At 48.4% G+C, this 15,202-nt stretch overlaps 1 protein-coding gene across 5 annotated transcripts in view; it reads left to right on the plus strand.

Moving 5' to 3' along the window:
- The window catches only part of LOC134966584 (uncharacterized), a 178,983-nt gene that overhangs the window by 71,325 nt on the left and 92,456 nt on the right, over window positions 1–15,202 (plus strand). For 2 of the 5 annotated variants that reach the window (XM_063943456.1, XM_063943458.1), the window contains exon 2: window positions 11,880–11,958. The exons of the other annotated variants lie outside the window; for them this stretch is intronic. The gene's annotated coding sequence lies outside the window, so the exon portion shown is untranslated. The remainder of the gene's footprint in view (window positions 1–11,879; window positions 11,959–15,202) is intronic. 5 annotated transcript variants of the gene reach the window in all.

A 15,202-nucleotide genomic window follows, 5' to 3' on the forward strand; every position in this document is an offset into this window, starting at 1 on the left:
TCTCAGAGGGGAAGTCGAAAGACCACTTGTACTACTTCAACTAAGCAATTGATTGTCCAACAGTCCATTTTCAGGAAGATGAAATATGACAGCAGTCATCCTGTTGCAAAGCGGATAACTGAGGCCTTGACGGCTATGTTGGTGTTAGACGTGCATCCGGTATCCACCATTAGTTCAGTGGGATTTAGAGAATTGAGTTAGTGTATCCATGGTACCAAATCCCATCTAAATTCCACTTCACTAGGCAGGCGATACCAAGAATGTACAGAGATGTCAGAAAAAGTGTCCTCGGTGTCCTAAAAAATGCAGTTGTAGCCACTGGCCACTTAACCACTGACATGTGGACAAGTGGAACAGGGCATACTAAGGACTATATGACTGTGACAGCCCACTGGGTAGATGTATTGCCTCCCGCAACAACAATAGCAGCGGCACCAGTAGCAGCATCTCACAAACGTAACTCGTTCCTAGGCAGGCTACGCTATGTTTCACTGCTTTCCGTAAGAGGCACACCGCTGACAACCTCTTACGGAAACTAAGGGAATTCATCGCACAATGGCTTACACCACTTAGACTCCCCTGGAGATTTGTGATATCGGACAATGCCACCAATATTGTGAGATGAAAAATTGCGGGCCACTTACAACATTCAGCCACTGCGTGCTGAAGACTGGAGCACCAGGAAACACTCCTGAACCTTCCCTGCCATCACATGAAGCAAAAGATGGTAACGAGGTGGAATTCAACACTCTATATTATTCAGAGGATGGAGGAGCAGCAAAAGGCCATTCCAGCCTCTACATCCACCTATGAAATAGGCAAAGGAGGGGGAATGCACCTGACTCAAGCTCAGTGGAGAATTATTTCTGTGTTGTACAAGGTTTTCCAACACTTTGAACTTGCCACACGTAAAGTCAGTTCAAACACTGCCAGCTTGAGTCAGGTCATTCCCCTCATCAGGCTTTTGCAGAAGCAGCTGGAGAAATTGAAGCAGGAGCTAAAACGGAGCGATTCTGCAAAGTATGTGGGACTTGTGGATGGAGCCCTTCATTCGCTTTGCCAGGATTCAGGGGTGGTCAATCTGCTGAAATCAGAGCACTACATTTTGGCCACCGTGATCAATCCTAGGTTTCTAGCCTACGTTGTATCTGTCTTTCCGGAATACACAATTCTGCAGAGATTCAAAGACCTGCTGGTGAGAAAATTGTCAACTCATGCAGAACGTGACCCGTCAACAGCTCCTCCTTCATTTTCTCCCACAACTGGGGCTGCGAGGAAAAGGATAAGATTTCCTAGCCCACCCGCTGGTGGTGATGCAGGGCAGTCAGGAGCAAGTGCTGGCATCTGGTCTGGACTGAAGGATCTGCCAACGATTACTGACATGTCTACTGTCACTGTATATGACTCTGTCACCATTGAAAGAATGGTCGAGGATTATATGAGTGACAGCATCCAAGTAGTTATCTCAGACAGTCCGTATGTACACTGGCAGGAAAAAGAGGCAATTTGGATGGCCTTTGACAAAATGGCTTTATTTTACCTAAGTTGCCCCCCTCCCCCCCTCAAGTGTGTACTCCGACTCCGAAAGAGTGTTTAGTGCAGCCAGTAACCTTGTCAGCGATCGGCGTAGGAGGTTACTTCCACTAAATGTGGAGAAGTTGATGTTCATCAAAGTGAATTATAAATTCCGATGATGTTCATCAAAGTGAATTATAAATTCCTCCGGGAAGACCTTGACCAGCAATTGCCTCAAGAAAGTACACAAGGACCTGTGATGGTGGATTCCAGTGGGTACGAAATAATACTCTGTGAGGAGGAGGATGTACACACTGAAAGGGGTGAAGAATCGGAGGATGAGGTCAATATCTTGCCTCTGTAGAGCCAGTTTGTGTTTATTTCTTTGTGGGGGCTCAAACAAACCAGTCATTTCAGCCACAGTCGTGTGGCAGCCCTGTATCTGAAATGATTGGTTTGTTAAATTGTGATGTCCTGTTTATACAAAATAAGGGTGGGTGGGTGGGCCCAAGGACAATTCCATCTTGCACCTCTTTTTCTTCTTTGCATCATGTGCTGTTTGTGGACTAGTTTTTTAAAGTGCCATCCTGCCTGACACTGCTGTACAACTCCAGGGGTACTGCTGTATAAGTCCAGGGATACTGCCATATAAGTCTAGTCCAGTGGTGCTGTCTTGTGCTGTATCAGTCCAGTGGTGGTGTCTTGTGCTGTATATTATTCACCCCAAATAAAAGGCTTATATACATTACTTATATTATTATCCAGATCATTTTTACAGGGTTTGCCCTGTGTAGTGTAGGGGTACGCTCGCCTGTGCTGCATATTATTATAATAGCTCCAAATAAAAGGGTTATTATTATTAGTGATGTGCACGGGAAATTTTTCGGGTTTTGTGTTTTGGTTTAGGATTCGGTTCCACGGCTGTGTTTTGGATTCGGCCGCGTTTTGGCAAAACCTCCCTGAAATTTTTTTGTCGGATTCGGGTGTGTTTTGGATTTTTTACAAAAACCCCTCTAGCTTAAATCATAGAATTTGGGGGTCATTTTGATCCCATAGTATTATTAACCTCAATAACCATAATTTCCACTCATTTCCAGTCTATTCTGAACACCTCACACCTCACAATATTATTTTTAGTCATAAAATTTTGCACCAAGGTCGCTGGATGGCTAAGCTAAGCGACCCAAGTGGCCGACACAAACACCTGGCCCATCTAGGAGTGGTACTGCAGTGTCAGACAGGACGGCAGATTTAAAAAATAGTCCCCAAACAGCACATGATGCAAAGAAAAAAAGAGGTGCAATGAGGTAGCTGTGTGACTAAGCCTCTGTCCAGGGGCCCAAAGCATGTAATGAGTCAAACTGACTCATTACATGCCACTGTGTGCTGCGGGCAACCGCTGCCCACAGCACACAGCCGCCCAGAGAGGAGAGGAGCGCACTGTAGCGGCCACTCGGGGTACGGAGGAGGAGGGAGGTGGAGGAGGAGCAGCGCTTTGTTACTGGTTGAGGCCAGGGCCAGCAACAGAAATTGTGGGGCCCGGTACACTGATATCTCTGCGGGCCCCCCCACCCCCTTTGACCGGAGACCCACATATCCTTCCATGCAAACCTAACCCCCCCCCCCCCACAAACATCAGGATCACAAGTACATTCTGTGGGAAACAGTCCATATTTATACAGCTCCTTTTAGAAGCCAAAATGGTAAATTAATACAGTCCAGGCGCTTTAAAGCTGTCACAATAAAAAAGGGGGTAGTCAGACCCACAATAAACAACATATAAAACCAAAGAGATGGTGGCGCTGATAAGTGATTTCTTGACTAGATATAATAATATTAAAAGAATTATACAGGTATGTTTAATATACAAAACATTGTAAAAACATCAGTGGCATTAATCAATAAAATAAATCCCACATAACACACCCTGGATAAGCAGTGTCTTATGCAATTTCGGACAGTGCTAGTAGAGGAGTGTCCATTCCTATGACTGCCACTTACAGTAGAAAGGAGGTTTAGCAGTTCATGGAAATGTATTCCTGTATCAATAGCACAAGTCCAGTAGCTTATGACAATCATAGGAATGGACACTCCTCTACTAATGCTGTTCGAAATTGCATAAGACACTGCTTATCCAGGGTGTGTTATGTGGGATTTATTTGATCGATTAGAGAGCGCACACTTACCAATATACACAGGCGCCCGGCGATCTCCAGACCAGACTCCGAGTCCCCACAAGCTGACAGCCTTCCTGAGGCTGTTTTATTCCTCAATCTGTTTGCACCCTGGCCGGCCTTGCGGTCTCTGTAGCCGCACTGCAGTTCCTGCTCCTGCTCGGTGGCTCCTCACAGAGCAGAGATGCCAGAGACACAGGGTGGGCGGGAAGAATGAAGGGGAGAATGCAGTGGCGTCGCGCGTAGTAGAGTGCGACGTCACTGCACATTAAGAGTGCCAGACAGATGACCTGAGGGGCTGGGAGCAGTGAGTGATTACCACAGGGGAGGGCGCAGCCTGTACGAGCAACCTATTTACAATTACATGTATTCATCCATGCTACAGCCGCCACACTGCTGCAGCAGGACCTTGGGGCCCCTCACAATGTTGGGGCCCGGGATGGGTGTCCCCTTTGACCCCCCCTGTCGCCGGGCCTGGTTGAGGCGCTGCTGCTGCTGCTGTCCCTCTGCTTCACTATAGGCTGTCTTCCGAGAACAGCCTATAGTGAAGCAGAGGGGCAGCAGCAGCAGCGCCTCCACCAATAACACAGCGCTGCTGCGGCTCCCTCCTCCACCCAGGGCCGTCTTTTCGTATTGGCTCAGTGGGCTCTTGCCCAAGGGCCCCAGGAGTATAAGGGCCCTAGGCTGATAGCTGAGAGTCCCCTCTTTCCAGGGATACCAGATTTTTGAAAATCGGGCAAGGGGAACCAGAGATATCCGACTTCAAAGCAGTGGTCCCCATCCAAGCCTGTTAATTGCTCTTCCCAGCCAGATATCTCGGATTCTGTTTGACTTACAGTTTTTCTGAGGGTAAACTCCAAACGCTGGGACTCTCCCCTTTTGGTGAACACTGGCAGCTTGTCTCTACTATGCCCAGAACCAGAGATATCAGCCTTCCAGCAGCTGGTCCCTGCTCCAGCTCTGCACGCCTGGTATACAGTTTTATATTTTAGTTGGTGGATTGCTCTGGCTTCTGAACTCTGATCCCCAAGTCCCCAGTACCTCCTGAAAGGTGGGCCTCTCTAGTGTTTTTATCCTATTCAAAACTAAGAAATATACTTCCAGGAACTGGAGATATCTGCACTCAAGCAAGCTGCCCTCCCACCAGAAAATGGTGAATATTAACTAAGCCCACGCCACTATCCACCCCTCCCCTGCGTATTAAACACCCCTAACCACCCTGGAAGTTATGTACCAGGGTCCCTTCATTCAGCCCAATGCCCCCTTCTACAGTTTAGTGTTCTCCCTCCTGCCCCATTTCCCACCATCTGTGCAGTAAAGGAGTAATTTAGCAGAAATTACTGCTCCAGGTCCTACATGCTAAATTGAAGATAGAACACCCAATACTGCCCACGAGACATCAAAGCTGCCACTGATAGCCCCACCCCCACCCCTACTGCTGGAGGATAGGTAGGGGCCCCAGTGCATTGTTGTGCCCAGGGGCCCACACTGCTGTTAAGACGGCCCTGCCTCCACCTCCCTCCTCCTCCTTCTCTCCTGCCCGGGAATCGTGACCAGAAGCTGCACCGAGGAGCCTGAGCCAGCGGAGACGGTAAGTATAATTCTTCTTTCTTTCTTTCTTTCTTTCTTTCTTTCTTTCTTTCTTTCTTTCTTGGGACTGCCTGCCGCAATGTGTAAAAATGGGGAATCTGCCTTCCGCAATGTGTAAAAATGGGGACTCTGCCTGCCGCAATGTGTAAAAATGGGGAATCTGCCTGCCGCAATGTGTAAAAAGGGGGAATCTGCCTGCCGCAATGTGTAAAAAGGGGGAATCTGCCTGCCGCAATGTGTAAAAATGGGGAATCTGCCTGCCGCAATGTGTAAAAAGGGGGAATCTGCCTGCCACAATATGTAAAAAGGGGAATCTGCCTGCCGCAATGTGTAAAAAGGGGGAATCTGCTTGCCGCAATGTGTAAAAGGGGGAATCTGCCTGATGTAATGTGTAAAAAGGGGGAATCTGCCTGATGTAATGTGTAAAAAGGGGGAATCTTTGCCGTAATGTGTAAAAAGGGGAAATCCTTGCCGCAATGTGTAAAAAGGGGGAATCTGCCTGACGTGATGTGTAAAAAGGGGAAATCTGCCTGCCGCAATGTGTAAAAAGGGGGAATCTGCCTGCCGTAATGTGTAAAAAGGGGGATGCTGTCTGCCGTAATGTGTAACAAGGGCACGCTTTCTGCCGTAATGTGTAAAAAGGGGACGCTGTCTGCCGTTATGTGTAAAAAGGGCACCCTGTCTACCGTAATGTGTAAAAAGGGGGACGCTGTCTGCCATTATGTGTAAAAAGTGTACTCTGTCTACCGCTATGTTTAACAAGGGCACGCTGTCTGCCGTTATGTGTAAAAAGTGTACGCTGTCTGCCGCTATGTGTAACAAGGGCACGCTGTCTGCCGTTATGTGTAAAAAGGGGACGCTGTCTGCCGTTATGTGTAAAAAGTGCACGCTGTCTGCCGTAATGTGTACAAAGGGGGACGCTGTCTGCCGTAATGTGTAAAAAGAGGAATCTGTCCACCGTAAGGTGTAAAAGGGTCTCTACCTGGTGTCGTGGTGCTACTGTGCAGCGTAATTTGAATAATGGAGACTACTGTGCACCGTTTTATGAATTGGTATTATTTTGTGGCCACACCCCTTACCCACGAAGCCACGCCACTATGTATTTTTGCGGGCGCCTATGGCACACACTGCCCCTGTTTTAGATGCAGAGGTGGGGCTCCGATGCCATTTCTTGCACACACTGCTAAAATGTCTAGTTACGGCACTGTTGCTAGGTATCCATTTCTCTGGCCCTGAGCAGGTCCCCCTCACCAGATCCTCTCCAGGGGTGAGGGGGTAAACTTGGATGGGAAGGGGGGCGGGCCCAAAGCATTTTGTCGCACCTGGGCACACTGCTCGCTAGTTCCGCCACTGGTCCCCAAACAGCACATGATGCAAAGAAAAAAAGAGGTGCAATGAGGTAGCTGTGTGGCTAAGCTAAGCGACCCAAGTGGCCGACACAAACACCTGGCCCATCTAGGAGTGGCACTGCAGTGTCAGACAGGATGGCAGATTTCAAAAATAGTCCCCAAAAAGCACATGATGCAAAGAAAAAAATAGGTGCAATGAGGTAGCTGTGTGACTAAGCTAAGCGACCCAAGTAGCCGACACAAACACCTGGCCCATCTAGGAGTGGCACTGCAGTGTCAGACAGGATGGCAGATTTAAAAAATAGTCCATAAACAGCACATGATGCAAAGAAAAAAAGAGGTGCAATGAGGTAGCTGTGTGGCTAAGCTAAGCGACCCAAGTGACCAACACAAACATCTGGCCCGTCTAGGAGTGGCACTGCAGTGTCAGACAGAATGGCAGATTTAAAATATAGTCCCCAAACAGCACATGATGCAAAGAAAAAAAGAGGTTTAATGAAGTAGCTGTGTGACTAAGCTAAGCGACCCAAGTAGCCGACACAAACACCTGGCCCATCTAGGAGTGGCACTGCAGTGTCAGACAGGATGGCAGATTTAAAAAATAGTCCCCAAACAGCACATGATGCAAATAAAAAAAGAGGTGCAACGAGGTAGCTGTGTGGCTAAGCTAAGCGACCCAAGTAGCCGACACAAACACCTAGCCCATCTAGGAGTGGCACTGCAGTTTTCTAGCGAGAGAATGAGTGCTTCCATCCTCATGTGAATCTGAACCACTAGCCATGAACATAGGCCAGGGCATCAGCCATTTCTTGCCACTCCGTGTCGTAAATGGCATATTGGCAAGTTTACGCTTCTCATCAGACGCTTTTAATTTAGATTTTTGGGTCATTTTACTGAACTTTTGTAGTATACTTGACGACACAGAGGTAGAGCAATGGACTACTGTACCGTACTGCTATATATATAGTGGTGGTCACAGCAACATTCTGCACTGTCCACTCATACTATATACTGCGCACAACTAAAATGCAGCACAGGTATGAATGTATAGTATACTTGACTACACAGAGGTAGAGCAGTGGACTACTGTACCGTACTGCTATATATATACTGGTGGTAACAGCAACATTCTGCACTGTCCCCTCCTACTATATACTGCGCACAACTAAAAGGCAGCACAGGTATGGATGCATAGTATACCTGACTACACAGAGGTAGAGCAGTGGACTACTGTACCGTGCTGCTATATATATACTGTTGGTCACAGCAACATTCTGCACTGTCCCCTCCTACTATATACTGTGCACAACTAAAATGCAGCACAGGTATGGATGCATAGTATACTTGACTACACAGAGGTAGAGCAGTGGACTACTGTACCGTACTGCTATAAATATACTGGTGGTCACAGCAACATTCTGCACTGTCCCCTCCTACTATATACTGCGCACAACTAAAAGGCAGCACAGGTATGGATGCATAGTATACTTGACAACACAGAGGTAGAGCAGTGGACTACTGTACCGTACTGCTATATATATACTGGTGGTCACAGCAACATTCTGCACTGTCCCCTCCTACTATATACTGCGCACAACTAAAATGCAGCACAGGTATGGATGCATAGTATACTTGACAACACAGAGGTAGAGCAGTGGACTACTGTACCCTTACTGCGATATATATACTGGTGGTCACAGCAACATTCTGCACTGTCCTCCTACTATATACAATGCAGCACAGATATGGAGCGTTTTTGAGGCAGAGAATGTAGATATTTTCAGAACACTGAGCACAGATATTTGCAAGCACACTGAGCAGATATTTGCAGCACACTGAACAGCCACATCCTCTCGCTATCATCTCCAAAGCACGAGTGAAAATGGCGGCGACGCGTGGCTCCTTATATAGAATACGAATCTCGCGAGAATCCGACAGCGGGATGATAACGTTCGGGCACGCTCGGGTTAACCGAGCAAGGCGGGAAGATTCGAGTCTGCCTCGGAACCGTGTAAAATGGGTGACGTTCGGGGGGGTTCGGATCTCGAGGAACCGAACCCACTCATCACTAATTATTATCCAAATTAATTTTACAGGCTTTACCGTGTGTGTGTGGTTTAGGGGTACGCTCTCCTGTGCCACCAATATTGTGTGTGTATTACATCTGGGTAAATTCCAGCACGTCCCATGTTCTTTGTGCCGCACACTTGTGTCGCTCAGCTTAGTCATTCAGCTACCTCATTGCACCTCTTTTTCTTATTTGCATGATGTGCTATTTGGGGACTAATTTTTTTAAGTGCCATTCTGTCTGCAACTGCAGTGCCACTCCTAGATGGGCCAGGTTTTTGTGCCACACACTTGTGTCGCTTCGCTTAGCCATCCAGCTATATCATTGCACCTCTTTTTCTTCTTTGCATCATGTGCTGTTTGGGACCTATTTTTTAAAATCTGCCATCCTGTCTGCCACCGCAGTGCCACTACTAGATGCAGAGGTGTAGCAAGGTGTCATGGTGCCTGGAGCAAGGTATGTTTTGGCGCCCCCCTCCCCTGTACTGAATTGGGGGGGTGGCACCAGGGCTGGTTTAGACCTTGTTGCTTCCAGGGCGAAAGTTTCCTTTGGCGCACCCGCCCCCCGTCTCACACACACACCAATAGGTTAAATATAGTGCACGCTGAAGGCGCACAGCAAAAGATATGAGTGTGGCTTCATAGGGAAGGGGCGTGGCCACAGTTATGCCCCCTGTAGTTATGGACCCAGTAGTTGTGCCCCCTGTAGATTTTCCCCCAGTAGTTGTGCCCCCTGTAGATGTGCCCCCAGTAGATGTGCCCCCTGTAGCTGTGCCTGGAATAGCTGTGCCCCTTGTTGCTGTGCCCCCAGTAGGTGTGCCTCCTGTAGCTGTGCCCAGAGTAATTGTTCACCCTGGTTTGTGCCCCCTGCAGCTGTGCCCCCTGCAAATTTGCCCCCAGTAGTTGTGCCCCCTGTATATTTGCCCCCAGTTGATGTGCCCCCTGTAGGTGTGCCTGGAGTAGTTGTGCCCCCTGTAAATTTGCCCCCAGTAGCTGTGCCCCCAGTAGGTGTGCCTCCTGTAGCTGTGCCCAGAGTAATTGTGCACCCTTGTTTGTGCCTCCTGTAGATTTGCCCCCAGTAGTTGTGCCCCCTGTAGATTTGCCCCCAGTAGATGTGACGCCAGTAGATGTGCCCCCTGTAGCTGTGCCCGGAGTAGTTGTGCCCCCTCTAGATTTGCCTCCAGTAGATGTGCCCATGTAGCTGTGCCCGGAGTAGTTGTGCCCCCAGTAGGTGTGCCCCCTGTAGCTGTGCCCAGAGTAATTGTGCCCTCTAAAGCTGTGTCCACTGGAGGCGCCGCAAACACAAAAGAAAATAAAAAATAATCACCTGCCCCGCTCCTGCTTCCCAACTGCTGCTGGCCGCGTCTCCGTCCGTCCGTGCATGTGAAGCGTGACGTCACATGCAAGTCACGGAGCGGAGGGGAGGGAGAGATGTGATGCTGCTCAGGCTTCCAGCTGTCAATGGCTGACAGCTGTGGCTGTGAGCTGCTTGCGGCCAGGCGGAGGTTCCAGCGGAGTCGAACTGCAGCCCTGTACTGTCTTGGGTGCTCGAGCTCCACCGGTACCGCCCTCCCTACGCCCCTGCCTAGATGGGCCAGGTGTTTGTGTCACACACTTCTGTCGCTTAGCTTAGTCATACAGCCACCTCGGTGCAACCTTTTGGCCTAAAAACAATATTCGGGGTCATTCCGACCCGATCGCTCGCTGCAGTTGTTTGCAACACAGCGATCGGGTCGGAACTGCGCATGCGCCGGCGCCGCAGTGCATCTGCGCACACTGGATGGACAAAGGCCGTCGTTCCCTAGCAGAGGCAGGCGCTGGGCGAGAGGGGGCGGCACGGCGGCATTTGGCTCACGTTTTGGGGGCGCAGTCCGGCCAACGCAGGCCTGGCAGGACAGTGCAGGGGGCAGGCCGCAGTGGTTTCGTGACATCACACGCAGCCGCTGTGACCAGGGGCAGCAACGAGCAACTCCCGGTCAGCCGTAGGAGCTGTGCTGGCCGGGAGTTACTCAACAAGTACAAAAGCATCCTATATCTTAAGCTGGACAATGGGTGATGGGCTTCTGCAAAGTGGCGGGCGACCGGTTGATCGCTCGTACCGGAGCTCAAAGCCGCTCGAATGGCACTCCTATGGTTCCCCATTCGTTCTTTAAATTTACTCTCGGTTTTACTGATATAGCTCATGCCACAAGGGCATAAAATTTGATATTTGAATTAAAATTATGTAATATTTTAAAAGTTTTGCCTGAATGAGGATGTTGAAAAGTATCACCTGCCAATAAAAATTGACAGATAGTGCAAGTACATTTAAAATAGCCTGTACGAAGTATCCCCTTAAATATGAGAGGGGGAGGCCGTTCTTTACTTCTTTTGACATGTGAGGCACGGTGGATTCACCGTTTAAATGTTATTTCCCCATATGGGTAAATGAAAATATAGCCTTTGCTAGCTTACGGTGATTTGATACAATGGGGGTCATTCCGTGTTGTTCGCTCGGTAATTTTTTTTCGCATCGCAGCGATTTTCCGCTTAGTGCGCATGCGCAATGTCCGCACTGTGACTGCGCCAAGTAAATTTGCTATGCAGTTAGGAATTTTACTCACGTTTTTTTCCTCGTTCTGGTGATCGTTATGTGATTGACAGGAAGTGGGTGTTTCTGGGCGGAAACTGGCCGTTTTATGGGTGTGTGTGAAAAAACGCTACCGTTTCTGGGAAAAACGCGGGAGTGGCTGGAGAAACGGAGGAGTGTCTGGCCGAACGCTGGGTGTGTTTGTGACGTCAAACCAGGAACGACAAGCACTGAACTGATTGCAGATGCCGAGTAAGTCTCGAGCTACTCAGAAACTGCACATAGATGTATTTTCGCAATAATGCGAATCTTTCGTTCGCAATTTTAAGAAGCTAAGATTCACTCCCAGTAGGTGGCGGCTTAGCGTGTGCAAAGCTGCTAAAAGCAGCTTGCGAGCGAACAACTCGGAATGACCCCCAATGTACTGTGTTTTTCCATGGTTATAGTTATCATTACATATAGATTACTAAATGCTTCGTTCGCTGTATGACTCTATCCTGTTATCATTTGTTACAATCTATGTCATATGTTACAGAACTGTTCTCTTTGAAGCCTTTTACATGTCACTATGGTAACCTGGTCTGTAGCTGTAACGTCTCATTTTTGTGACGTCAGCGCACTACGATGCAACGGGGCGGGTTTGCAGTCCCAGCCCGGGAGCCGTCATTTCTGTTTGGTGAGCACCACTATAAAGGTATGTCGTTTGTTTTACATTGTAATATTGACAATATTACACATATTGAAACATTGATTGAACAAAGCGTGTCCGCCTGCAGTTTGTGACCGTTGTATGCCAGAGTGCCGCACCAGTGCTTGCTTGTATTTTTTTATGTGAAGGCACCGGCTCAGGTATGCTTTTAAGTTGGGAGTGCCGGACCTTGGACAGATATATATATATATATATATATATATATATACTAGTGATGTGCACCGGAAATTTTTCGGGTTTTGTGTTTTGGTTTTGGATTCGGTTCCGAGGCCGTGTTTTGGATTCGGACCCGTTTTGGCAAAACCTTCCTGAATATTTTTTGTCGGATTCGGGTGTGTTTTGGATTCGGGTGTTTTTTTACAAAAAACCCTCAAAAACAGCTTAAATCATAGAATGTGGGGGTCATTTTGATCCCATAGTACTATTAACCTCAATAACCATAATTTCAACTTATTTTCAGTCTATTCTGAACACCTCACAATATTATTTTTAGTCCTAAAATTTGCACCGAGGTCGCTGGATGACTAAGCTAAGCGACCCAAGTGGCCGACACAAACACCTGGCCCATCTAGGAGTGGCACTGCAGTGTCAGACAGGATGGCACTTCAAAAAAATAGTCCCCAAACAGCACATGATGCAAAGAAAAAAAGAGGCGCAATGAGGTAGCTGTGTGACTAAGCTAAGCGACCCAAGTGGCCGACACAAACACCTGGCCCATCTAGGAGTGGCACTGCAGTGTCAGGCAGGATGGCACTTCAAAAAAATAGTCCCCAAAGAGCACATGATGGAAAGAAAAAAAGAAGCGCAATGAGGTAGCTGTGTGACTAAGCTAAGCAACCCAAGTGGCCGACACAAACACCTGGCCCATCTAGGAGTGGCACTGCAGTGTCAGACAGGATGTCAGATTTAAAAAATAGTCCCCAAACAGCACATGATGCAAAGAAAAAAAGAGGTGCACCGAGGTTGCTGGATGGCTAAGCTAAGCGACACAAGTGGCCGACACAAACACCTGGCCCATCTAGGAGTGGCACTGCAGTGTCAGACAGGATGGCAGATTTAAAAAATAATCCCCAAACAGCACATGATGCAAAGAAAAAAAGAGGTGCACCAAGGTCGCTGGATGGCTAAGCTAAGCGACACAAGTGGCTGACACAAACACCTGGCCCATCTAGGAGTGGCACTGCAGTGTCAGGCAGGATGGCACTTCAAAAAAATAGTCCCCAAACAGCACATGATGCAAAGAAAAATGAAAGAATAAAGAGGTGCAAGATGGAATTGACCTTGGGCCCTCCCACCCACCCTTATGTTGTATAAACAGGACATGCACACTTTAACGAACCCATCATTTCAGTGACAGGGTCTGCCACATGACTGTGACTGAAATGACTGGTTGGTTTGGGCCCCCACCAAAAAAGAAGCAATCAATCTCTCCTTGCACAAACTGGCTCTACAGAGGCAAGATGTCCACCTCCTCCCCATCGTCCGATTCCTCACCCCTTTCACTTTGTACATCCCCCTCCTCACAGATTATTACTTCATCCCCACTGGAATCCACCATCTCAGGTCCCTGTGTACTTTCTGGAGGCAATTGCTGGTGAAGGTCTCCACGGAGTAATTGATTATAATTCATTTTGATGAACATCATCTTCTCCACATTTTCTGGAAGTAACCTCGTACGCCGATTGCTAACAAGGTGAGCGGCTGCACTAAACACTTTTTCGGAGTACACACTGGAGGGGGAGCAACTTAGGTAATCTAAAGCCAGTTTGTGCAAGGGCCTCCAAATTGCCTCTTTTTCCTGCCAGTATACGTACGGACTGTCTGACGTGCCTACTTGGATGCGGTCACTCATATAATCCTCCACCATTCTTTCAATGGTGACAGAATCATATGCAGTGACAGTAGATGACATGTCAGTAATCGTTGGCAGGTCCTTCAGTCTGGACCAGATGTCAGCACTCGCTCCAGACTGCCCTGCATCACCGCCAGCGGGTGGGCTCGGAATTCTTACCCTTTTCCTCGCAGCCCCAGTTGAGGGAGAATGTGAAGGAGGAGCTGTTGACGGGTCACGTTCCGCTTGACTTGACAATTTTCTCACCAGCAGGTCTTTGAACCTCTGCAGACTTGTGTCTGCCGGAAAGAGAGATACAACATAGGTTTTAAATCTAGGATCGAGCACGGTGGCCAAAATGTAGTGCTCTGATTTCAACAGATTGACCACCCGTGAATCCTGGTTAAGCAAATTAAGGGCTCCATCCACAAGTCCCACATGCCTAGCGGAATCGCTCTGTTTTAGCTCCTCCTTCAATGTCTCCAGCTTCTTCTGCAAAAGCCTGATGAGGGGAATGACCTGACTCAGGCTGGCAGTGTCTGAACTGACTTCACGTGTGGCAAGTTCAAAGGGTTGCAGAACCTTGCACAACGTTGAAATCATTCTCCACTGCACTTGAGTCAGGTGCATTCCCCCTCCTTTGCCTATATCGTAGGCAGATGTATAGGCTTGAATGGCCTTTTGCTGCTCCTCCATCCTCTGAAGCATATAGAGGGTTGAATTCCACCTCGTTACCACCTCTTGCTTCAGATGATGGCAGGGCAGGTTCAGGACTGTTTGCTGGTGCTCCAGTCTTCAGCGCGCGGTGGCTGAATGCCGAAAGTGGCCCGCAATTCTTCGGGCCACCGACATCATCTCTTGCACGCCCCTGTCGTATTTTAAGTAATTCTGCACCACCAAATTCAATGTATGTGCAAAACATGGGACGTGCCCAGATGTAATGCACGCACAATATTGCTGGTGTTGTCCGATGTCACAAATCCCCAGGAGAGTCCAATTGGGGTAAGCCATTCTGCGATGATGTTCCTCAGTTTCCGTAAGAGGTTGTCAGCTGTGTGCCTCTTATGGAAAGCGGTGATACAAAAAGCGTAGCCTGCCTAGGAACGAGTTGGCGTTTGCGAGATGCTGCTACTGGTGCCGCCGCTGCTGTTCTTGCTGCGGGAGGCAATACATCTACCCAGTGGGCTGTCACAATCATATAGTCCTGAGTCTGCCCTGCTCCACTTGTCCACATGTCCGTGGTTAAGTGGACATTGGGTACAACTGCATTTTTTAGGACACTGGTGACTCTTTTTCTGATGTCTGTGTACATTCTCGGTATCGCCTGCCTAGAGAAATGGAACCTAGATGGTATTTGGTACCGGGGACACAGTACCTCAAGCAATTCTCTAGTTTCCT

The sequence above is a fragment of the Pseudophryne corroboree genome, chromosome 10 (assembly GCF_028390025.1).
Source record: "Pseudophryne corroboree isolate aPseCor3 chromosome 10, aPseCor3.hap2, whole genome shotgun sequence".
Taxonomy (NCBI): Eukaryota; Metazoa; Chordata; class Amphibia; order Anura; family Myobatrachidae; genus Pseudophryne; species Pseudophryne corroboree.